We start from the raw sequence: 26,690 nt of genomic DNA on the forward strand, positions 1-26,690 counted from the left end.
AAATATGTCGCATTGAAGCAACAGAGCTTATCGCTATATTAGGTAACATTTCTTCCAGGTAAAATCTTATTACGTTTATTCCGTGGTGACTTCTTTGTTTCATCAGTGATTTAAGAGCCACGCTCTTGTCGGTGTAGCATTCTCCATGCTACTTTTTAGGGAAAAACGGGGCTGTAGTTTCCCTCTTGCGTTTCTTCTTTGGTTAATAATCCGTTTTGTTATTATTTTTAGTTGTCCTCTCCTGGCTCCTGGCTGGTAGGATAAGGAGAACCGACCCTGTATAAGCGGGACAAGGCTTAGGAAGAGAGAGAGATGTCCTCCCTTGGCGACCTGTCATACAGTTATATCCTCCATATTTAGAGCTTCTATAAGAAGTGTGGCTAAACGTCTTCTGATAAAGTGTGTCTGCCGACTCTGATGGTATTTACGGGCGCGACCCATATGATTCAGTAGAAAAGGCAGAAATATCTATAAGATCTTTACACTAGCAACTTTACGAACAAAAACTCACGAAAGGCCAACCGCAACCGTGCTTGCGTTACGTTACATAAAACGTTGCAGTGTTGTGCGCTGGCGCAACCGACACAATTATAACTGTCATGGACTAGATATTATGCGGATAGGGAAACGTAAACATTGCGTGCGAGGCTCGTGTTCTTATATCTACGGGTACTTTGTCTGTTGTAATAAGTTCATAAAAAAAAAACAACGAAAGAACATAACAAAATATGCTTAAAACGAAACGTTGCATATCAAAACAACTGCATACAATAGGGTAGTTTCCAACTAGTCAAATCAATTGCTTTTTACTAAACGTCAAAACACGAAATTACTATGGAATTTGTTTGAAAAAGCACACTGCGACGTCATATAGAAACGTTACAAAATGTCGCACTTATTATTACATTTTTCTTTATTACAATACAATGCAATACAATACAAATATACTTTATTGCACACAACATACAAAACAAGTTACACTAAACATACACGTAAGATACAGTACAATCTAATTAAATCTAATTTATTCAAATTCATAAATAAGTTAAATAGAAAAAATAAACTTTTTTGAATTTTTGAAATAAAAGATTTTTGTCACCTTTAGATCTGTTTGTATTTATTAATCAAAATTTCATAATCTTTGACTTCTAACCACTAAAGAAGATTTTATTTACTAGTAATTCATCTTTTGATTAAATATCTAGAATATTAAGTCCTTAGTCTTTCTAAATTGGTATACACGCGTATGATGTATTTAATACGATAAGTGATGGAGAAACATACTGCGATGTTTTCATTTCATATTTGATTAGACACAAAAAGGAATTTCAGACTTCAAGATTTTTTCTAATGCTGATATTAGATTTATAGAGAAAGGAATATAAACTTGCTGTTTAAATATATGAGCTTTTCCATGATTTCACTCAAGTTTTATTGTATTACACGTGTTTTAAGAAAAATAACATAACAAGCTCACGACCATATCCCAATTGGGTGTAGTCAGAAGTACATCCATCTGAAGATGGACTAAGTACCATAGAAATATCATCATCATCATCAGCCCATTAACGTCCCCACTGCTGGGGCACGGGCTTCCCTATGGATGGGTAGGGAGATCGGGCCTTAAACCATCACGCGGGCCCAGTGCGGATTGATGGTTATTAACGACTGCTAATGCAGCCGGGACCAACGGCTTAACGTGCCTTCCGAAGCACGGAGGAGCTCGAGATGAAAACTTCACAAGATTGTCACAATAAATATAAACAATTTAAATTAAAAACAACACAAATTACTATCGCAGCCCACTCATCCGACAAGTAAACAAACACCATTCGAACAGAATTTCTCCCGTTAAGTACTAGGGCAACATAATTTGCGTGAAGATTGAATCCGCAAGGGCGTTGCAAGGTTTATGCCTGGTAGGGTTTCCATTTGAACGGTAGTCGCATTTCTGACGGGTACTTTTATTATTAAACACGTGCGTTTATTGACTTTTTTAATGTGAAAATTTAAATCGAAAAACCGGGGCTTGAACCCCAGCTCTATAAAGTAATAGCTTGTATAGATAGAGCTGGCGTCTGCTTAACTTTTCGAATGCCGGAACGCAGATTACGACCAGACAGTAAAATTTATTGTGTCTGGTATCTCGGCAGACGAGAGGTTAATGACAATACCTATATCGAAAGAATTTCGCATAGACAGGAGGAGGACCCGTTGGTGTAATGGTTAACACGCTCGTCCCGGCTTGTCAAGAGCTGCGTGTTCAAGTGCCATCCAAGTCAGATTTTTTTTCGATTTAAATGTTCTCTTTGTGAGTTTCCCTAAGCACGGGCGGGTGCTATAAAAACATTTTTTTAAATGTTTTGGAGAATTTTCTGTTCAGTTTATGTGTGAATGTCCTGTGATGCATGAGTTTGTTTCTCAATTGAGTTATTAATTAAAATAATAATAATATAATTTTCTTAAGTGCGGTTTTCACTAACACAGTTATTTCGATCATTATTGACGGTGTTACGGCTGACCACCGCACGTGGGTCTAAAAAAAAGCTCGGTGAAGTGCGGATACTTAGTTCATCTTCCAATGAATGTAGCTCTGACTACCCCAATTGGGATACAGTCGTGAGCTTGTATTATGTTAAGTGTAAATCGTTAAAGTTTTGTCTCATCTAAGGTAAAAGACTTATTAAGGACGGTAGGAGTCCTTTTCATATCCATCTAGTGTGTTCTAGTGCAGTGTCGTACTAATACCAAGATTGTTTAGAATGTTATCTTGTGGCGCTACCCACCCCAATACGGATAACGGGCGTTCTATAGAGTACACTCCACCACTTTATACCCCCTAGTTTAGTTAGGACATTACAGGCTGATCACCTGAGGCACGTTAAGCCGTTGGTCCCGGTTACTACTTACTGATGTAGGTACGTAGTTGTTACATGGCTCAATAATAACCCTGACACCAGGGTTGATGGGGTTGGTAATCCACCTCCTCAACCCACACGATAGAAGACGAAGACTACTTTATATCGCCTTATACAAAAATGTAATCGAAAATGAATATTAAATACTAACACTTTTACCAAAGTACCAGGATAACATAATGTGAATGGAGATTTAATCCGTGATGGAATTGCAGAACCTATAGGTCAGAGATCGACTCCATTGGAAAGTTCTAACGCCTAGTTTTATTATGGAGGTGCAATCAGAAACTCATCGCTCTGTGTGCAATAATGCTATATCTGCAATATTTATGTTGCCCTGGTGTTACCGTGAAATCGCAGTTAGTTTCTATGGAGTTTATGAGTTTGTTTACATTAGGTGTCTGGTTTTCAAGTGGTTTTTAAATAAAATGAAACTCGTTTATTCTCTGGATATTATTGTACTCTCTCGTTATTGTATTCTCCGACGGCCTCCGTGGTCCAGTGGTTGAGCGTTGGGCTCACGATCCGGTGGCCCCAGTGTCGAATCCCGGTGGAGACATATCACAAAAATCACTTGTGATCCCTAGTCTGGTTAGGACATTACACGCTGATCACCTGATTGTCCGAAAGTAAGATGATCTTCGGAAGTCACGTTAAGCCGTTGGTCCCGGTTACTATTTACTGTTGTAAGTATGTAGTCGTTACATCAGCCATGTCAGGGGCCTTTGGTGGCTCAGTAATGACCCTGACACCAGGGTTGATGAGGTTGGTATTCCACCTCCCAACTACACGATAAGAAGAATACATATGTTATAATATTAGAGGAGCTCGGTGGCGCAGCGGTAAACGCGCTCGTTCTGCGATTGTTGAAGTTAAGCAATTTTCGCAAAGGCCGGTCATAAGATGGGTGACCACAAAAAAAAAGTTCGAGCTCCTCTGTGCTTCGGAAGGCATGTTAAGCCGTTGGACCCGGCTGCATTAGCAGTCGTTAATAACCATCAATCCACACTGGGCCCGCGTGATGGTTTAAGGCGCGATCTTCCTATCCATCCATAGGGAAGGCCCGTGCCCCAGCAGTGGGGACGTTAATGGGCTGATGATGATGATTATAATATTAAAACGCATAAACACAGTAGCGTAGAATGTATGTCTTAGATAGATAAACAGGTAGATACTCGTGCATGAATATAAAATAAATAGTATCTCAATGCACAGGTGAGAAAATTATATTTTTAGCAACGGAAGACTCATGACATTGTGTTCGGATGGACCACGATACAGAGCAGAGACTTGCAGTGGGTAAACTTAGTTATTTCAACTTAACTTACGCGTGAACACACCGATGTGTTTATTTTTTAATAAGAAACAAGATTAATCTATCTTTATTTATTTATTTGTACACAATAGAACAGTCAAAAGAAACTTCAAAGAAATCAGACAGCACGGGTAAGCTTATCTCTAAGAGATTTTGTTCCAGCTGACCTAACGTGACAAGGAGACATCTTAGTGGATGTTTATTCCAGTAGCTCGTACTATTTTTGCTTTTATTTAAGAGTTATTACTGTAGATCGTACCAATAGGAAAAAAAGTTCGTGTGTCCGATTGGTAGGACGAAGCAGTCAGCCAGAGGGGCATATTATACTTAGATATGCAGGTATTAAGCAAATTAGAGTAACATTAATTGCCAAACTTTTTTCACTCATTGGTCGTTGATACTTAACAAGTAGAATAAATAATGAATATCAGAAAAAGCATTTAAAGAACAAGGCCAAGCACAAGTATTATTCAATTCGAATTCATTTCTGGATAAGTATTATTAAAAAAAAGAATATTACTTGATATTTACTCGTTTCTAATGCTTTATCTATGTAAAATTTGGTATGTTATAGAATTTACCCACTGTTCCCAACTACACTGTGCCACTGCATTTCTCATTGGCAGGTTGCCACGGCGACGCCCCCGTGGACTAGTAAAGCGGTTTTAGCACCCGAAACTAATAGCAGTTGCTGTTTGAGTGTTTGTTAAGCCTGTCAATTGCGATGCGATACTAAACAGTTACTTAGCCGGTCTCTTGCTCGTGTGGGTTCTGAAGTGAAATAACCGACGTCATCAACCCTGGTGTCAGGGTTACTATTGAGCCGCCAAAGGCCCCTTACATGGCATACGTAACGATTACACACTTGCTAAGTGAATAATATTAGCCGGGACCGACTGCTCAACCTGCCCTCCGAAGCACGGATCTGCCTTTCGGATAATCAGCCGTGGCTAAGGGTGATCAGCCGTGTCCGAACTAGGGATCACAAGGTTATTTTTGTGCCAGGATTCGAAGCTGGATCACCTCCCTTAGTAGTCACGATGTCACTAACATCCTGTATACTACAATAGAATAGAATAAAATATGTTTATTTAACAAAAAACTTAAACATGTATGGGTTGTTCTTCTTTTTTATCGACAATGATCTGTCCTTCGTTCTGCTTCTGATAAGTTATGTTTTAGAATTTTATTTCATTTTTTGATTGTCCAAAAATATAGTTATCTTATTATACTCAAAATACAAGCAAAATACTAATCGGTTCCTCAATTAGTTATTAACGTAGCTTGATCGTTTTTCACAAAATTATGTGACAGAGTGGTAAATTGAAATGCTGTCTCCGATGAAAAGGGCCACTCTGTCACAATATTTTATGGAATGCGCCTGCAAAGAAAAGTATGTTACCAAGATAAAGAGAACCACTAAATAGTCCTCTACAGACACATCTTTATATGATGTTTTAAAATATTTATTGCCGTTATAATTTTAAAGATGTTAAATCCGATAAATCGAGAAAATGTCTTTTTATTGTCGATAAAAAAGAAGAACGACCCGTATACATTACTGGCGGACCCCGCACTAGGGAAACCCTGTATCGCGGAGGTCCTGAACATTTGTTATTACCAAACACTTCATAAAAGTACTATTGTGACATATTAATGTACAATTTAGAATAAACAAAAGTAAGTAATAGAAAACAATAAAAAAAATACATTTTATATGGCACATTTGACGACAAAGAAGAAGATAAAAACATAAAAAAAAAACATATACAGTCAGGAATTATTGAAAACCAAAACATATTGTTACTACTGAGCACTCACTCAGTTTATCTCAAGTCTTACAATACACAACTACTTCCATAGAAGCTTCACATTCTATCGGATTCAATAAATAACATACATTTCTCATACAAATGCAGGAACGAACGCTAACGCTAGCAAACACAATCTGATGCAATAGTTTATACTGTATTATTGTACGGATTTATGGGACCCACATCGAATAATACATGTAGATCTAGGTGTAACAGTATCTCAGATCGGAATATAACATAATACCAAATTCAAAATTCAAAAAGTTATTCCGTAGGTAATAGTTACATTTTGAATCGTCAATTTTTACCCAACGAACGTCTCATCCGCCTAAAACTACTGCAGTTTCTCTCAACCTGTATAGCCGGGGAAAAGAAGCTGCATAAATACCTCGGCATAGGGCCCTAGACGTTCTTTAAAAAATAAATAAACATAAATATTGTTATACAATTGAGTAATTCGGCTGCCTAATATCAGTTCTCAGACAGTTAATCGCATTCATATCTTCTACATACATACATAAACTCACGCCCGTAATCCCTAATGGGGTGGGCAGAGCCACAAGTAATCAAAGACGACTTGCAGCCACTGTTGATACGATGTCGTAAGCTGCATATCTTCTAAATAATCACTAACTTTATAATAACCTTTTTTGTTAAGTTTCTGTTTAACTACTGTCTTAAAACAGTTGAAAGGCAAATTCTGAATGTCAATGGGAATCTTATGAATATAAGCTCGCGTCTATGTCCCAATTGGGGTAGTCAGAGGTACATCTTTCACCAGATGAATAATGAGAATGTATGATGTATTTTATTTGTTTCAATACTTGTTTTGTCTGTGTGTGTGTGTGTGTATAGTCTATTATTTATTATTATAGTTTCTTTAGATCTTCTACTCTTCTATCGTGGGGGTTGTGAAGTTGATTACCAACCTCATCAACCCTGGTGTCAGGGCTATAATTGAGCCGCCAAAGGCCCCTGACATGGCTCATGTAACGACTACATACTTACATCAGTAAGTAGTGATCAGCCTGCAATGTCCTAACCAACCTTAGCATCACAAAGTTATTTTTGTGATGTTGCCACCGGGATTTGAACCTGGGATCTCCGGATCATGAAGCCAACGCTAAACCACTGGACCACGGAGGCCGATAAGCAGCTGAAATATTTTATATTTTTTCTGTACTCTTAGGTCAGCGTAGAAGTTTGAGTTAGTCAATTCAATTAAAATATACTTTATTACGCCAAAATAAAACCAAATGTCACGTCATACAAAAAAAAACAAAAAGAAAACTATGCGCAGGATTCGAATATAAAGATTTCACCCGTGTCAGTGTCCCCTACATATTCCTTACATAGCCAGAGCGGTTCCCGCCACAACGAGCGGTTAGTCACCTGCACGTACGGCGCTTCCGTGGTGACGTCACATTGTCGTTGGCATGCGCGATTGCGCGCGCGCTTGTCACATTTACTCGACTATTCATATCGGCGACGCGGTATTAACTGTTATTTTGAAAATGGAATGGGATTTGGATGGTGACGAGTGTTGGATTGGAATGGTAAGGAAGGTGATAACGAGTGAAGCTATCGAGGGGACTTATAACAGAGTTACATATCATCGTCGCCAATTTAAAATCTATTATGTGCAATCGGGTCAATTTTACAGAAATAAAAAAAAAACTTCCGCCTGTTTTTTTTTGTATGACTGTGTGTTAAAAATATTAAAAGATAATTGATATTTACGTACATAACAGTTTGTACTGAATGTTTTAGGAGCAAAATACTATTTGATCCTGACAAAAAAGAAATTTGGTGAGGTCGACACATAAGAGCTTTTAAATTGGCAACGACGATATGCGGTATTGTTTTTAAATGTTTTATTATCTAACTGTCAAAGATACATTATAAGATAATTAAAGCACATCATAACGGGTTCTTACCGCGTTTAAATGGGGATATGAACCCGAACCCGTCACCCGAACCCGAACCCGTTATTATGTGCTTTAATTATGATAATAACCGCGTAAACTTAAAACAATGTACATTATAAAATGCTAATCTAGAAGTAGAAGCAGTCTAAAAAAAAACTAAAAAAGTAAAAAAATAAAGAAAAAAAGTAGTAAAAAGTAGAAATGCTGTCCGAGTGGCAAAATACTGGGCAGAAAAAATCTGAATGCCATCGAAACGATAAGAAGAGGGAGCAGTCTAAGATGAGTAAAAACAATCTCATTTTTCATTTTCATCGATTTACGAATATTAATTATGAATTGAGGCGTGTACATGTTCAAGATAAATTATGAAATTCTGATGACATACTAAATAAAGACTGATCTAAAACTAAATTTTAATTAAGAAAAACGTAATAATAAGTCCGACATTTTATCACGTTTTTCTATGACGTCACAGTGTGCTTTTTCATACATATTTCATAGTAATTTCGTTTTGTGACGTTTAGTAAAAAGTTACTGATTTGACTAGTAGGTAACAAGCCTATTATATAAGAAAGGGTACATTTGACCACGTTTATTGATGACGTCATACGAGTGTATTTCTGTACAAATTCCATGGAAGTATCTCATTTGACTAGGTTCTCTTGTCCTTGCCGATTGAAACAAAACACTAAACAAATAATCTATTCTCCTATAAACTCAGATATCAATTTTATGACAGATCTAAAAAGCTGCAATATACAAAACCAGACTCTTTTTATGAGGCTCACATATCCTAGTTTGTCGGGAGTATGTAGCTTGCAAAAAACGAATTGGATTTTATATTATCGTGAAAAGGGATTCGTTCTTTAGTCTGTGCCTATAAGTTGCTTACCGTAGTACAAGACAGGGTGTTAGTGACGTCATAACAAAAATTTGAGGGATGATTCAGGCCAAAGTATGGAACGGAAAATAATTTAAAACAACACTAAAATTCTCATGAATTTTCCGACAAGAAATCCACTTGATATCAACTCAGAATCATGGTCTGAATCATCCCCCTCAGTATTCGTTACGATGTCACTAACACCCTGTACAAATTCTGTGCTGTAACTGTTTTTTATTAAAGATGTCAACAACTCTTTGTGCCTATAGTACTTATCACATTACTTATTACGCTAATTCATCGGGCATTTTTCGTCGGATGTAGGTATAATATTTATGGGCGTCAGTAGATGTATTACTACACTGTTCGATTCCAATATTGGGCCCGATAGATCGCGTAATGTAGTAAGGCCATGAAACCTGTGTTCAGCTGAACTTATCACGCGGAGAATACATTACAATAAGTATGACGGGATGAGCGAACACAAAGGTAGACATACATCCTAATTTTCTTTTTAATTATACCTGTCAATTTCTTATCCGCCGAAAAGGAAACGGACGGATGTTCGACAACGGTTAATTTTAAAATTAGTGAATATCCCGTGCGAATAAAATAGATATCTCGCTCATATGCAACCCGTTCGACGTGTGATGTCAACTTAATTCTGTCGGGTTATTGGCTGTTATAAAATTTTAATTTTGAATGGGCTTTTTAAATTTCTGCTTAAATTTGACGCGTGTTACATAAATTTTATGCCTGTCGATTGCCCGTCCCTTTTCTTTTAGGCGGATAAGAAAATGACAGGTATAATAAACTTAACATAAAATTAGATGGCGTGTACGGTCACGGGCATTAATATGTATACACTTTGGTACCATGTCACATTAACTTTTTTGACAAATTCAACTGTAAGTCTTACTAAATGTCAAATATGATAGTGCGACAGAGTCCTAAAGTGGGTACCATTGCTCATGACTGTACAGGAATCAGCACCATATGCCAAGTAAACTAAAACTTTTTGTTTCAACTTGCAAATATAGAAAAATCGATGTCCGTGGGGTGAACAAACTGTCATTCATGATGCACAATTATAGGAGTTGAATGCCGTAATAGCAAGCGATTGACGCCGCCTTACGCGCGCTTTGTGATGAGAGGTAGCGGAGAGTGTAGGGGAAATAGTGTTTTGTACGGTCACGAGCATTAATATGTATACACTTTGGTACCATGTCACATTAACTTTTTTGACAAATTGAACTGTAAGTCTCACTAAATGTCAAATATGTTAGTGCGACAGAGTCCTAAAGTGGGTACATTATATTGCTCATGACTGTACTGTACATAACGGAAAGTTCGGTCTTCTAACGTGTGGGTTGTGAGGTGAATCACCAACCTCATCAACCCTCGTGTCAGGGTTATTATTGAGCCGCCAAAGGCCCCTGACATGGCTCATGTAACGACTACATACTTACAACAGTAAGTAGTAACCGGGACCAACGGCTTACTTTCAGACAATTAGTCATAACCTAACTAGGGATCACAAAGTATTTTTTGTGATATGTTCCCACAGGGATTCGAATCCGGGACCTCCGGATCGTGAGCCCAACGTCCAACTACTAGACCACGGAGGTCGTTACGGAAAGTTCGGTGAGGCGAGGGTACTTAGTTCATCTTGCGATGGTACAACCTGCCGAGCCCAATTGATAATATAGTCGTGTGTATCTATTTGGTATGTGTGTACGGTCACGAGTACTTTTATGTAGGATACACTTTGAAACCATGTCACATTAACTTTTTTGACAAATTAAACCGTAAGTCTCATTAAATGTCAAATATGATAGTGCGACAGGGTTCTAAAGTACATGATACATGATATCGCTCATGACTGTACCTGACAGAGGGCAGCAGTAACTGTCAGCACTATTTAGAGGTGGAGGATAGGAGTTCTACTATGGATTTGAAATAGACTACTCTGGGCGCCATCCCACTCGCGTTAGACAGAAGGCATAAGGGAAACCACTGGCCGATTTTTCCCTAAAAAACGACAAGAGCGTGGCTCTTAAATCAAAATAAAAAGACTCTTAACTAAGTACATAGCAAATGGCGGCCTTATCGATTAAAGCGATTTCTTCCAGACAACCATAAGGTGAGAAATAATGTAAAAATTGAAAGATTGCGGGTACAAACTATAAGTACTACTTACTCACTAATAAGCAACTCTGTCAATCAATGATGATGATGATCTATTTCTGACATCACCAGCAGCTATTAGGTTATACTCTTTCCGCTCAGCGTGTCGCTTCTCTTCTAACAATAGTACGATCATGAGTTTATCAAATAGCGCGATCGCACGCGCATACAGGACTGTGAAATTAGACGCGTCTGTTTGTCGCGTCATCGCTTTGTCACTATACAGTTAGCTATCAGTACCTATAAGTTGTCGCTAAGTTGATTAATATTTATTCGTGGTGTACGTGTAAAATGTTTGTATGCTTTTAGATGTTTTATTTGATACAATAATTCTTCTATCGCGTGGGTTGTGAGATGGATTACCAACCTCATCAACCCTGGTGTCTGCGTTATTATTGAGCCACCAAAGGCCCCTGACATGGCTTATGTAACGGTTACTTACTTACATCAGTGAGTAGTAAACGGGACCAACGGCTTAACGTGCCTTCCGGAGCACTGATCACCTTACTTTCAGACAATCAGTAGGTATGTAACAACTATTTACTTACATCATCTGTAACCGGGACCAACGACTTAAATCATTCTTCTGCTGTAATAATAATTAAAAAAACCCTGACCTGTTTGGAGAACGCGTGACTTACACGGGTTCACGGGTTCGAATCCCAACTCGGGTTCTAAATCACTGGTTTCGATTTTATGAGTTTGAATTCACTCACTCACACTTGTAAACAACGTATCAAAGCGATGTATTTCTTGTTTTTGTTAAGTTTTTATATGCATACCCTCTCTGCCTGCTCAACGGCACTTTATCTATCTTTTGTAAAAACATTTAGTTCTCATGTTAAGTGACTATGTATAGTTTTTTTATGAGAATAAAGTTCTTTAAACTGGAATTCATATTTGGTTTATAAATAGCTGATAGCACGTGGTTTCCATGATTTGTGCCCGGTTAATGGCAATCGGAGACTTTTTGTAATTATTTATTTTTAGTTTGGTGCAATAAAGTGTATTTGTATTGTATTGTATTGTATCGGTTCGCTCGGATAATGGCAACGGGCACTAATTATTAGCATAAGCTTTAAACATAGCCGAGGACTGAGTGTATCTCTGTGTGTTGTGTGTGTGTGTGTGTGTGTGTGTGTGTGTATCTTGACGTAAAACGCCAAATACGGAAGACTCGACAGAAGCCCTCCTACAACTACCTATACGTTTAATTCTGCTGGCCAGTTATTCTGTGCGCCATGTGGCCGAACCTTCAAATCGAAGTTCGGTTTTGCTAGCCACATTAGAGCCTATCATAAAAACGACCTGGGATAGACATTTAGGAGTCGCTGTCGCCGGATACGGCTTGAACGCGGTGGGTGTATCTGTACATAGAGATGTACAGAAAGAGGTAGGTAGAGGCCTACCCCTTCGGGAATACAAGCGTGATGCTATGTTACGTTCTATAGTTATTTGATAGAGTTTATGATATACTTGGAGCTCTGTTCACCCTGATAGGGATAGGCGTGTGTTTATGAGTATGTGACACCTGAGAACGTTATAACTAATAAAATAGCTTACGGATCAAGCGAGATTATTATTAAGTTGCTTCTACGCAGTTTCACGATGTTACGCTAGTGTCGTTTCTAGTTAGCTAGTTAGTATGAAGTTTTAGTAATAGCACACCCCGGACACATCATACAAACAACCTCGTTTTACACAGACACTACACATTGACGTTATCGCACACGCGCGTCTGTGTGCGTGATGGAAAGAGTTTTATTTTACTTTCATCAACATAGTCACTCACACACACACACACACACACACACACAGTCTCTGCTTACCCCGTTGGGAAATAGGCGTGAGTTTATGTATGTATGTATGTTCATCAACATACAACATGATCACAAGACGGATACAAAAACAAAAACTCAAAATTCAAAGCGTTGTCAAAAAAAAGGAAATTATATAACATGCGAAAAGGCTATATATAATATTTGCGAGGATTTGGCAACAAGTAGGTTTAGGTATATACAGGGTGTTAGTGACACCGCAACGAAAACCTTTGAAGGATGATGGGATGATTCAGCTCATAATTCAAAGTTGATATCAAGTAGAATCATCTCCCTCAGTATTCATTACGTTATCGCTAACAGCCTGTAGACATTAAAAAAAAAATCAAAAAAAAAAAAAAAATTTTTTTTCCTGTAGACATTGAGACAATTATTAATCGGTCTATGCCAATCTGTCCTCAGAGTTTGCTTACCATGGGATACGACCACGGGTATCATCCAATCGTAGCTTTTGGGAAGAATTTAAAAAAAAAAAATTCTCATTTCATAGTTGTAGAGTGCGATTATTCCATAGTAGATATTGTTTTTTTTTGCTTCAAAACTAAATGTCATCATCTCCCTAGCATTAACCCTTTTTACAGGGACGGCTTACCCAACCTGAAGATTTGACAGGTCCGGATTTTTTACAGAAGCGACTGCCTGTCTGGTCAGACCCGCGAAGAGAAAACCAGCCCAACACACTTCAAAACTAAATGTCGCTGTAATTGTTCTTATGGAACACGAGTCGTCTCTCGTATACAACATAAGCGTTGCTAAGACTAACTATAGGACCTATAGGTATACCATCCTCGTAAAACTGAGGGTCTCTCAGGCATGAATCTTTAATATTGGCTCGAGTCAGCACATGAAAGTAGACTCAAGATTCCAGCTTGTTAGTAGACCCCGACTTCATCAAAGCGGAGAGATGTGTTTGAAATAACCAATAAAATACATATAAACTATTATAAACTCACGATTTAATTATCGGGTGAGAGCCTTCAGCGCTCCCCATTTGTCCGGCCAAGTAGTTAATGCCATCTGCGGCAAATCTACAATAAGTAACGTCAAAAAAAAAAAAACACGATTTAATAATCCAATTAGGATGGTCAGAGATACCCTACATCCATGGCAAGATGCTCATCTTGTTAGAAAAACTAATAACCAATAAAATTTACGTATTCACATGTGATATAGGAGTTTATCATCGTTGATCTTTGTTTTGTAACATTACAGCATCATGCCTGTTTACCCAAAGGGGCAAGCAGACGTATTTTATCTAACATAACTCTTTTTCTGAATAAGGAACATTCTTTATACTACAGACAATAAACATAAGTTTACCCAATTGGGCTAGTCAGAGGTACATCCTTCGCAAGATGAACTAAGTACCCTCACCTCACCGAGATTTATGTTAGACCAATGTGATAGGCGGTGAGCCGCATCGCTGCCTGTAACGACAATAAACAACAATATTGTTTGTATATAATAGGTATATCATCATCATCAATTTAAGAGCCACGCTCTTGTCGGTGCAGCATTTCTGTAAAATACTCTCCATGCTACAGTAATAATAGGTATATATATATACGTAATTGATTGTATATAATATATATATATATATATGTGTGTGTATATTATAACCCGAGCCGGAGCCGTGGTAGCCCAGTTGGTAGAACGCTTGTCTCTCACTTTCATCATTTCATTAATCATCATCATGAAAAAAAAAACATAAGAAATGGCTGTATGGGCATAGTTCCCTTTGCCTTGCCCTTCGGTACATATTGCTCATGACTGTACAGGAGTAAACAGAGCAGAAGCAAAAATAGACCGGACACTTTACCATTTAAAACCAATTTGCAAGTGACACTTCAGGCCCTGTCTAGTACCGCAGACAAGTTATAAGCCCCACTCAACGCGATTCAATGAATATGCATAGCCATTCTCGGATTACCGCGGTTTTATAGTGGCTAATAAGGCTGGTTGCACTTTGGACGCGTTTTTGTACTAATACTATGAACGAACAACTCAACTCACATCCATTGTGTACTCTTCTTAAAAGTAAATTCAGTTCACTAACATAATATATCATCATCATCATCATCTCCCTAGCATTATTCCGTTTCTCACATGGTCCGCTTACCTAACCTGAAGATTTGACAGGTCCGGTTTTTTACAGAAGCGACTGCCTGTCTGACCTTCCAACCCGCGAAGGGAAAACCATCCCAATACAGGTTAGATCACATACCTACCTCCGAAAATGGTTTTCTCGGGAATGTGGGTTTCTTCACCGCTGAGCACGTGATAATCATGATCCAAACATGAATTCGAAAACAAATTCGACAATCTTTGGTTTAGGCAGGCCAGTACAGGTACTGGATACGAAGCTGCGACCTCAAAGTGAGAGGCGTGCGTTCTACCAACTGGGCTACCACGGCTCTTATTAGTTCAACTTGCTACAGTGTTGAAATATCGGGAGTCTCATATCCCTGATTGTGACGCGGCAAGAACCCGGTATTACGTGTATTGTATCAGTTGTGAACAACATTCTGTTTGCCGCTGCGCAGGATATGAACAAACTTTATCCATATTATGATCGCAGCATTGCAGTGGCCTTGTTTTAAAAACTCAACTCATATTGGTCAGTTGGAGGGAAAAGTTATAGATACTGTAATTTATACTGATACTGTCTTCTTCTATCGTGTGGGTTGTGAGGTGGATGACCAACCTCATCAAGCGTGGTGTCAGGGTTATTATTGAGCTGCCAAAGGCCCATGACATGACTCATGTAACGACTAAATACTTACATCAGTAAGTAGTGACCGGGACCAACAGCTTAACGTGCCTTCCGAAGCACGGAATCATCGTACTTTTTCGGACAATCAGATGATTCAAGCATGCAGTGTTTTCATCACACAAAGGACAGTCTCACGAAGTACATACATACATATATAAACTCACGCCTATTTCCCACCGGGGTAAGCAGAGACTATAGAATTCCATTTGCTTCGATCCTGACACACTCACACACAAAGTGATAAAAATAAAAAAGTGAAAAGTGTGAGTGAAAGAAAGTGAGTGTGGTGGAGTGAAGTGATTTTGATAATGTCCCCATCGGAAAGGGAACCCGGACCTCCAGTTCATGAGCACAACGTTCTAACTACAAACACAAAACATACCTACTACAAAGGAGGCTAACCCAGTAATGAAATATAATTCAAAATTTATTTATTTCTACCTACACTGACCCTAATATATCGAACTAATATATCGAATACATAAACACTACTTATTTAAACATACGTGATAAAATAAGTTCCAGCTACTCGCCCACAGATGGCGCTTCTCACATTAGTTAGTGGTATCCCCTTACAATTTATACTAGCTCTGGAAGCGACCGGTTTACAACCAATAATCATATTTCATTCGATATCGCGTAGGATGAAACCAGTTTCAATTTACTAATGCAACTCGTAAGATATTTTTCATAGAACCAACCCTAGTCATTCACTAAGAAGTAATATGGAACTTACTACTACGTACGTACTAGGGAGTTTTTAATCTGTGTCCAATGCTTATTTTATTCCATAGACAATTGACGGATGAACATTGCGTAGATAGAATTATATGTAAGGGATAAAAACAAAAGGATACTTAAATATTTTAAAGCATTTTATGTAGTGTGGAAAATAAAATTAATATCAATGATGGTTAATATTTGTATCTGAATAACGATATTAAGAATACATTCATAATGTCCCACTGGAGGGCAAAAACCTAGTAGGTCAATAAAGAGTACCAAAATAAATTAAGTTCAGTCATGTTAAGTTATTTATACTTAACATGAAGAAGGAAACATCTAAAAACAATACATTAATTATATTCATTTCATTTTAAAGTAATCGTTTTAGGACTACGCAGTAAATAATAAGCGCCATTGTTTTTTTGTATCTATAACGCTTCCTTTAAAGTCATGTAAATACATTGAACACACAATGTTTCATTTCTACATTTTTCTTCAGCAAACGCGACATAAACAAGAACTAACATAACCCCGCTCTACGAATTTACTCCGCGATATGAGCTTAGAACCTACTAACTCTCCGTTACACAAGTTCCGCTACTGCATAATAGATGGCGGTACGCGTCTTATTTGCGCTGCGCTCCTACATTATTGATTCGTTTTATCTTGTCTACTCAAATATTGATCCAGATACCAGCAAGGCTTCGTGCTGAAACGTACAAATGTATTTTTAGAAATGTATTTTTATGTACGCGTATTTGTATTGATTCTGTATGTGTATTGAGTACTGAGGTTAATAGACGTGATAGCTATTTGTAGAAATGATTTATAGTGCGATAATTAAATATGTAAATATTCTATATTATATATGTCCTGTAGTGAAAGTCCAAAGTAAAGTCTGTTAAATGGAAGTAAGTAGTTTCCCAATAGTGTAGGATTCCGCGCCGGTTCTAACTCAGGTACCCGACTTGCCCCAATAAGTTATCAATTTATCTAAAATTCCGTTTTCACTAAGACAGTTGGCTCGACCATTATAATCGGCGATACACCTTCTGTCACTTTGCTCTAACAGAAAGCTCGGTAAGGTGGATACTTAGTTCATCTTGCGATGGATGTATCTCTGATTACCCCAATTAGAATATACCTCTAGTTGTGAGCTTAAGTTATTTTTTAATAAGTCACCTTCACCGCAACCCGCCATGAGAACCATAGAGATTAAACAGTTCACATTATACGAGTTGCGGCCATAACGGCCTCCGTGGTCCGGTTGAGCGTAGGGCTCACGATCCGGAGGCCCCGGGTTCGAATCCCGGTGGGGACATATCACAAAAATCGCTTTGTGATCCCTAGTTTGGTTAAGACTAATGTCTAGTCTAGGGATCACAAAGCGATAATGATCACCTGATTGTCCGAAAGTAAGATGATCCGTGCTTCGGAAGGCACGTTAAGCCGTTGGTTCCGGTTACTACTTACTGATGGAAGTATGTAGTCGTTACATGAGCCATGTCAAGGGCCTTTGGCGGCTCAGTAATAACCCTGACACCACACACGGTCATAATACACACGATAAGAAGAAGATATAGGAGTTGCGGTTTTAATATCATCTCATATTGCGAACATACCATAATGCACGGTAGCGGTACTTGCCCCATTTTAGGAAACTGGGACGACGGTAACACGGAACAAGTTTCAAAGTAGCATGTCATGTCGGGACGGTATTAGGTTTTTTTTCATAAAGTCTTGCAAGTTAAGGTAGTAACTTAGTCATCATCACCAACCCATTAACGTCCCCACTACTGGGGCACGGGCCTTCCCTATGGATGGATAGGGAGATCGGGCCTTAAACCACCACGCGGGCCCAGTGCGGATTGACGGTTATTAACGACTGCTAATGCAGCCGGGACCAACGGCTTAACGTGCCTTCCGAATCACGGAGGAGCTCGAGATGAAAACTTTTTTTTTGTGGTCACCCATCCTATGACCGGCCTTTGCGAAAGTCGCTTAACTTCAACAATCGCAGACCGCGCGCGAACTAACTTAGTAATTAATTTTAAAGTTCGCTGCTTAGCTGGGCTCTCTCTTTTGAATTACGATAAAAATGACTGCCGAATCGAATATTTGATTGAATGCTTATTTGGATTTTCGTAGATGTTGCAATTCATAGATGAATTAATTAAATCACGCTTATTATCTCCAAAGACATGAAGGTGGTTGGTTACAAAGGCCACATAAAAGCGCCGCAAGGCAAACATGAAGAACTTATAATGTGAACATTGTCATCTGTATTTATATTACCTACTCATGTTTAAGCAAATAAATTATCTTTATCTTTAAGCAATTCATCTAAGAAAGCAATATTGCTATTTGACATTTGTTTTTATTGCGCACTTTTATATTACTTACTTTTATATTTAGTTATTGATGCACAGGAATTAATTTTCCTATTTCATGCATCAGCAGCACGTTAATTCCCTGTAATCTAGCTGTACAACATAGTGTTAAGTTTATTATACCCCTTTTGTATGTACAATAAATAAATAAAAATAAATATGTGCAAATGTCAAATAGCAATATTGCTTTTAAGATGAATTGCTTCGATGTGGCCTTTTTAACTGTAGGTATGGTAGGGTGATTTAACAAGGTATACAAACAACGTAAAGTATTATAATATTCAATACAATACTCATTTAAAGAGTGGAAGTAGCGAAGATCAGGCCAATTTCCCAGTGTGGTCGTAGCAAGTGGAATTCCGCGGTGTCTGCCTACCCTAATGGGAAATACGCGTGATATTATGTATGTATCAGCGTCAAGCCCTGTTGATAACGCTAGAGAGGGATTATTATTCATCCTTTTTTTAATTTGTATTAGCATACATGTATCTCTTACTAAGTAAAAAAACTTTTTGTATGATTTGTATGATACACTACATAATGTTAACTTTTCTTTAATTTTATTTTTTGAGAAAGAGGAATGTAATGTGCCAAGCACATGTTTAGAGTTGATTCATAATAATGTATATACGATGGGCCGACGATCTGGTGAAGGTCGCGGGAAGCCACTGGATGCGGGCAGCGCAGGACCGATCGTCGTGGAGATATTTGGGGGAGGCCTATACCCAGCAGTGGGCGTCGTACGGCTGATGATGAATGATGTTAGATATTGATATAAGTACAAGTACATGTATGTGTTGTGTAGTGTATGTGTAAGTAGTAATGTTGTGTATGTATTGTATATATAATATATTATATATGTTACTGAAAGGTACCTTCAATTATATACAAATTGTGCAAAATTTAATGATTCTAACTTTAAAAATGACAGTTTCGTACAATCTTCCAACCCCTTTTTAAGTTATAAAGTAAGTACTTAGTAATTAGTAATCAGCTAAATAGCAAGCCACTAATTACCTAATGTTAATTGGTGAATAAAATACATGTACTAGTTAGTCATAATGTGGAAGGAATATTAAAAGTACGTCGATCACGGTCCCTGTGTAATATTGTCTCTCTATTTCCCGAGCTCTCGCTAAGCACTACAATTGACACGATATTTCTGTTATTCTGTTTTAAGTGGCTAACACATTCAAATTAAAATAACGAGACATAAATACCTATACTTTATGCGACACCTCAAAGGTACCTATTACAGTTAACTAATAAAAATGCAAACCGCGTGCCTAAGCTATACCTAATACCTGTGAAGCAGTCATGTCACCTTGACACGCGAACTCCCGCGCAATCATCCAATTGGCGGGGTGCGCAAGATGGCGGCGTTCGATATTCAAACCGACCAACAGGATGGCTCGTTATATGCAAGTGCGAAGTAATTTGTGAAGGGCGAAACTGCATTCAATCTTAAAGACAATATTGGACGTGAATATTTGTTACGAAAAAGATGTATGATGCGAGGTGGAAGTGGTAAAGAAGGCGGAGGAAGCCCTAGGCGTACATACCGCTGTCAGATCCAGGATATTTTAAAGAAAAGCCAGGTCTAGAGTTCCCTAAACCGGCGAGAATGCATGAAGTCTTTGATGAGGTTGGAAGTAATATTGATTGAGGGGAGGCCTGTGCCCAGCAGCAGGACGTATATAGGCTGTTTATGTTATGTAACAAAAATATAGCTAGATTTAGTATGGGTGTGTGTCTATGATAAAATGCGTCAAAAACTTAGTAGTATATCAATGGTATAATATATAACTTTTACTCGCAGGAAGTCAAAACTGGTTGTTTTATCAACTTTCACTGACTGGTTAACAGATTATATGTTATTTATATCCTGTTGCTCGTACGTGAAATTTTGATTATTCTTAATCATTACGTAATGCCGTAAATAAATAATTGTTTACCTTAATAACGCCAGCTGGAAACTTCAAAAGTATAGAAGTATATTAATGTAGGGTGAAGTGCTGAATTTTATTTATTTATTTATTAAGTAGTTCCACTTTCAATACAATCGATATTATATACAGTGTGTTAGTGACATCTTAACGAAAACTTTGAGGGATGATTCAGACCATGATTCTGATTGATATGAAGTGGAATTTCCCGTCGCAAAAGTATAGAACTTCTTCTTTATGTCGTTTCGCTGGCATTCAGATTTTTTCAGCCCAGACAATTTAAAAAAAAAACATTAAAATTTTCATGATTTTTCACTTGATATCAACTCAGAATCATAGTCAGAATCATCCACCTCGGTATTCGTTACGATGTCACTAACACCCTGTATTTAAAAATAAACTTTTTTGTGCCCTCTTTTATGTTATTGAAGGTACCTTTGTGCAAAATTTCATGATTCTAACTTTAAAAATGTCAGTTTTGTACAATCTTTCAACCCCTTTTTCAAGTTATAAATAATAAATTCTCATAATGAGAACGAAAGTACAATCAGTAATCAGCTAAATAGCAAGCCAGTAATTACCTAATGGTAATTGATGAATAAAATACATTTTTTATTTATATTAAACTTAAATTGAAACAAGTTTAATGGACACTGATTCGGGTTGACAGTTGGAAATTAACTTGTAACAAAGGATGTAATTCAATAAAGGAGCTTTACAAGCGAATTTCCAATAAATAGTTTTGAAAGGAAAAGCGGATACCATTGAGGTTAATGCCCTTTGAAACCTACAGGTCAATGCACCTTACCGATAAATTTGTTTCAATATAGAAAATAAATTTGGTTCCTTCCTTTCTTTATTTATTATTCTTCTATCGTGTGAGTTGTGAGGTGTATTACCAACCCGATCAACCCTGGCGTCAGGGTTACTATTGAGCCGCCAAAGGTCCCTGACATGGCTCATGTAACGACTACTAAGTTACATCGGTAAGTAGTAACATTAATGATATAATTAAAGCACATAATAACGGGTTCTTACCGCGTTTAAATGGGGATATGAGACTCCCGATATTTCGACACTGTTGCAAGTGCCATGGTCACGGGATGACCGCGTAAACTTAAAACAATGCATTAATGATATGTTGGACGGTAATTAAGATTTTCCGAAAAAGCCATCCATCCACATCAAAAATACTAGACAGTGTGTTATATAAAACTTAAGTAATATACGGTGCGTAATATTTTTTTCGCTTCTTTTTTCTTCCTGTCCAATGGCTTAAAGTGCCTTCCGAAGCACGCTTCGAGAAGCTTATTTATTTATTGGGAAAGGTAAACTCCTCCTATGTTCTAACCTAGGTCTTAACTATTTTCATACTAAACAACATCTAAATCGCTCAGCGGTAGCAGACAGGTAGCTTGGCAGGTAGAGTTAGTTTCGCATTTATCTTCTTCTCTCGTGTGGGTTAAGAGGTGGATTACCAACCCCAACAACCCGTCAACCCATGTGGGTTGATGGGGTTCGCATTTATAATATTACTATAGTCGTGAACTAACGAGCATGTTACGTTTGTTGCCCCGGAGTTCTACCAAATTAATTACAGTCGAGGAAATAGGATAATTTCCTACATCTCCCCTCAAAATTGGGCCCTTTGATGTCAGTCCTCAAACATATTGGAAAAGTCCCTCCAACTAACGGAAACGTCATTTTACTGAACGGATGGGTTGGGGAATATACGTGTTCGTATTAAAAACTTGTGTTTACGGATATGTTATACCGTACCTATGTTTATAAACGCTTGTATATTTTTGATTATGAATTTTGACTCAATTTCCACTACTAGACAAATAACACTGAAGAATTTGTTTATCATATTATCTTACTTAGGACTCATATTAAGAATGGTAAATTTTGTTATAAGAATTCGTTATTTTTGTTTATCTTGATAAAGAAGGCACAAACCTTTCCAAATGACAGAGTACCTACCTGGACTAGGCTGATTTAGTGTCATCCGAATTTACCGTATCTAATCTATTCTATACTAAGACAAAACTTCATCTAACTTCATCACATCACACTTCTCATCAAAAAAAATCGGAACACCTCACAAGTTTATCTTTCGAAAGGATTATCAGTAAAATATTTAATAGAAGTATTTAGAATTAAAAAGTTAATGTACAATTTTACAGTGGGTAATATAAGGTTTAATCCTTACTGTAGCTGTTTAAATTTTAAATTCATAATATTAAGATGCAATTAATTACAAAGCTTTTTTCATTTGTCAGATAAATGAATTCAAATGTAAAATTTAATTTAACGCATGTCTTGTTGAACTAAAATTTGGTAGTAACAATTTTTAATTAAGATTGAATTAGTGCTATCAAAGACATTGCGAACGGGTATATTAAGTATTTTGTCGTTCAAATAACAAATAATTTTAGTTGTTTCGCGCGTTAGCAGCTAAAGACAGGCAGTCGCTTCTGTAAAAAACCGGGCGAGGTAAATCTTTAAGTTAGGTAAGCGGACCCTGTGGAAAACGGGATAATGGTATAGAGATGATGATAACAAAAATAATGTTAGTGCTATTTTAAAAAGTTAAGTAAGAAGGTGAACGGTGATAGCAACTCTATATACTAATAGATATGTACTACCATCCAAGTATGTGGCACCGAATTTCCGATCTACACTCTTAGGGTGGTATTAATAAACTAATCTCAGCTGAGACTGCCCTCAAGATCATACTCAAGTCCCTGCTTTTATGTAAGAACTGTCAGCATGATCTTGAGAGCAGTCTCGCAGCTGAGATTACTTTATAAATACCACCCTTAGCATTTGATCGCCAGTCAAAGTAACATGAAACAAGACAGACGGGCAAAACGTGTGTCAAACGTGCGCGGGATTGTTTACCAAATCACCGGAGTACTCGGTATCACAGTTGACAGACACTATTTGTAGTAGATAAAGATACATACGTTACATAGATGTGTATGTATGATAAAACGTGTTTGCCATCATTGGTGGGTGGAAATTTCCCTCCTAATGGAATATCTGAATTGATATGTAATTAAAGTGACTAGAAAATTGGTTTATTTGTCCGTCTTTGGGTAAATATTTTTTTGGGGTAGACGTGTTGCTGGCAATGCAAGTTGAATATATAAATTTAGAACATTTTCGTAAAGCACTGGTGCTGGTTCTTGTATACACCATCTGATTTAATTTTACGTTATACCTATCATTTTCTTATCCGCCGAAAAAGAAAGACGATCCCGAAAATTTCGGGATCTCTTCTAGTTCATAAAAAAAAGTTAGGAAAGCTGAAAACGATGAGTACTGCTTGTTTGTGATGACAAAAACCTTTATTCTAATTAAGTTTTATTTGGAAATCAGCATAATCAAAACAAAAAGTATAACTCAAGGAGATTCGCCCAATCCCGTCAATCTCGAATCTCGTCTTATTATGTTTCTGTATTGATCCCGAAAAATTAGACGAGATCTCGCGAATGGGGATCCCGCGAGAATGGGATTGCATTACCTAGTACCGGCCACTGTGGTCCAGTAGTTGAGCTCATGATCCGGAGGCCCCGGATTGGAATCCCGGTAGGAACATATCACAAAAATCACTTTGTGATCCCTAGTTTGGTTAGGACATTACAGGCTGATCACCTGATTGTCCAAACGTAAGATGATCCTTCGGAAGGCACGTTAAGAGTTGGTCCCGGTTACTTCATACTGACGTAAGTATGTGGTCGTTACATGAGCTATGTCAGGGGCCTTTGGCGGCTTAATAATCACCCTAAAGAGTCACCGGTTGATGAGCCTGGTACTCCACCTCACAACCCACACGCGTATATAGGCGTGGCCTCCTAAAAGTAGACCAAAATATTACAAACTTCTAGAAAACTATTTGATGTATCTCCTGTTAGTTCCATCTTAATTACTGGCAGCTTAGTTGGAAAGTTGGTGCAGGAATTATTGGGAAACTGTCTGGAGGCATAACTAGCCCATATCAAAGTTTCACTTCTGACCCTGAATGTTATGATAGACTTAAGTTGAGGGTTGAGGGATAAGCGATTATCGTCTCACAGACTTGTGGGTGTTTGCGGCTCTTCACGGGGCGTCAATTAGGATGGTAGACACAGATAGTTCATCAGCATCATCTCCAGCATTATCCCGTTTTTCACGGAGTCCGCTTACCTAACCTGAAGATTTGACAGGTCCGGTTTTTTACAGAAGCGACTGCCTGTCCGACCTTCCAACCCGCGAAGGGTAAACCAGCTCAATACCGGTTAGGACACACTCAAGTTCGGCCAAGTAGTGAATGCCACATGCGGCAAATCTACAATAAGTCACGTCAAAAACATCGATAACATAATTTTGTCGTTCGCACAAGTTCACACGTGCATTAGGTATTATAGTATAAAAGAAAAATCAGGGATGCATAAACGCAATAAAACTGCATTTTAACGGCTCAGTCTAGTATATGGCACTGCATCATGGTTTATAGCAATTTTATGACAGTAGGTAGGTACTATTCAGACGCGGAGGACAGGGGACGGCTTTGAAATAGACTACTCTGGGCGCCGTCCCACTCGCGTCAGAGTACTGCGGGGCGGAAGGCAAGAGGGAAAACACTGCCCTATTTGTCATTATAAAGTAGCATGGAGAGTGCTACACTGACAAGGGCGTGGCTCTTAAATTACTGATGATGTGATGAGGTACGGTGCACGACGCTTCACAATTACGGTCTGATCTCACAGACTGGAAGGGGCTAGATCTCTAAGCACATAACATACACATAAACAGCCTATATACGTCCCACTGTTGGGCACAGGCGTCCTCTCAATCAACCTGAGAGGATATGGAGCATAGCACGCTGCAGCAGCGGTTTGGTGGAGGTGTAAGCACATATTATAACATAACATACGCTCACGACTATATCCCAATGGGGTAATCAGAGGTACATCCATCGTAATCTCACAGACTGGAAGGGACTAGACTCTAAGACTAGATAGATTCTCGCATACCACGCGCAACGCTATATATATATACCCGCAGCATGGACTGAACATAGGAACACGCCTGTATCCCCAAAGGGGTAGGCAGAGTTGTATATTGTATAATATTCCTCGTCAGCTCTGTTAAAGTCCCATGTCCTTTTACTCGGGCGCAATATATGTAGTCTATATTGTCGTGAGGTCTATTACCTACCGTCTCCCCAGCGTTTACCTAGCCAAGGTCAACCTAGGGTCCAAGCTAAGAATAGAAGCGAGAGAGTAGACCAGTTGATTCATTGGTCAAACCAACTTTCAGAGAACTCACTGCATGTTTAATGGTTAGAGTTAGAACGAAAGTTTAGAACTTTGGTTCTTGGTTCGTACTGGAGGGATATGGTTTGTGACAGGATCGGTGGGCTGTCGAAACTTTAGCGTTGGCCAATGATATCAATGGTTTTGTGGTTAGAGGGTTGGGTTCACGATCTGGAGGTCTAGGTTTGATTTCCGATAGAGACTTTGTGAGACTGTCTTTTGTATAGGTAGGCAGGCTGTATCACCTGATTGTCGGAAGTAAGATGATCCGTGCTTCGGAAGGCATGTAAATCCGTTGATCTCGGGCTACTAGTCCGAACAACTCTACCAACCCGCACTGGAGCAGCGTGGTGGAGTATGCTCCATATCCCCTCCAGTTGATTTGACTGATCATCTGTCACCGTAGGGTTCATTTATCGTTACAGTATTAATCACTTTGTAAAGGAGCCATCTGATCATTATAGGGTTAGAACAATTCTAGAAAAAATATATACATTTCTTTATACATAATAATTAGGCCTCATACATCATTTCATTACATTATTATTATTTCTTGTGTACCTATTTTGTAAGTGCTCTTTAAAGCATTTTTTTTAGTCAAGTTGTAAATGGCTGTTTGTTTTTTAGTATTAACTATTGTTTTGTATCGTTAGCTGTTGGTCTTCCAAT

The sequence above is a fragment of the Pectinophora gossypiella genome, chromosome 25 (assembly GCF_024362695.1).
Source record: "Pectinophora gossypiella chromosome 25, ilPecGoss1.1, whole genome shotgun sequence".
Lineage (NCBI taxonomy): Eukaryota > Metazoa > Arthropoda > Insecta > Lepidoptera > Gelechiidae > Pectinophora > Pectinophora gossypiella.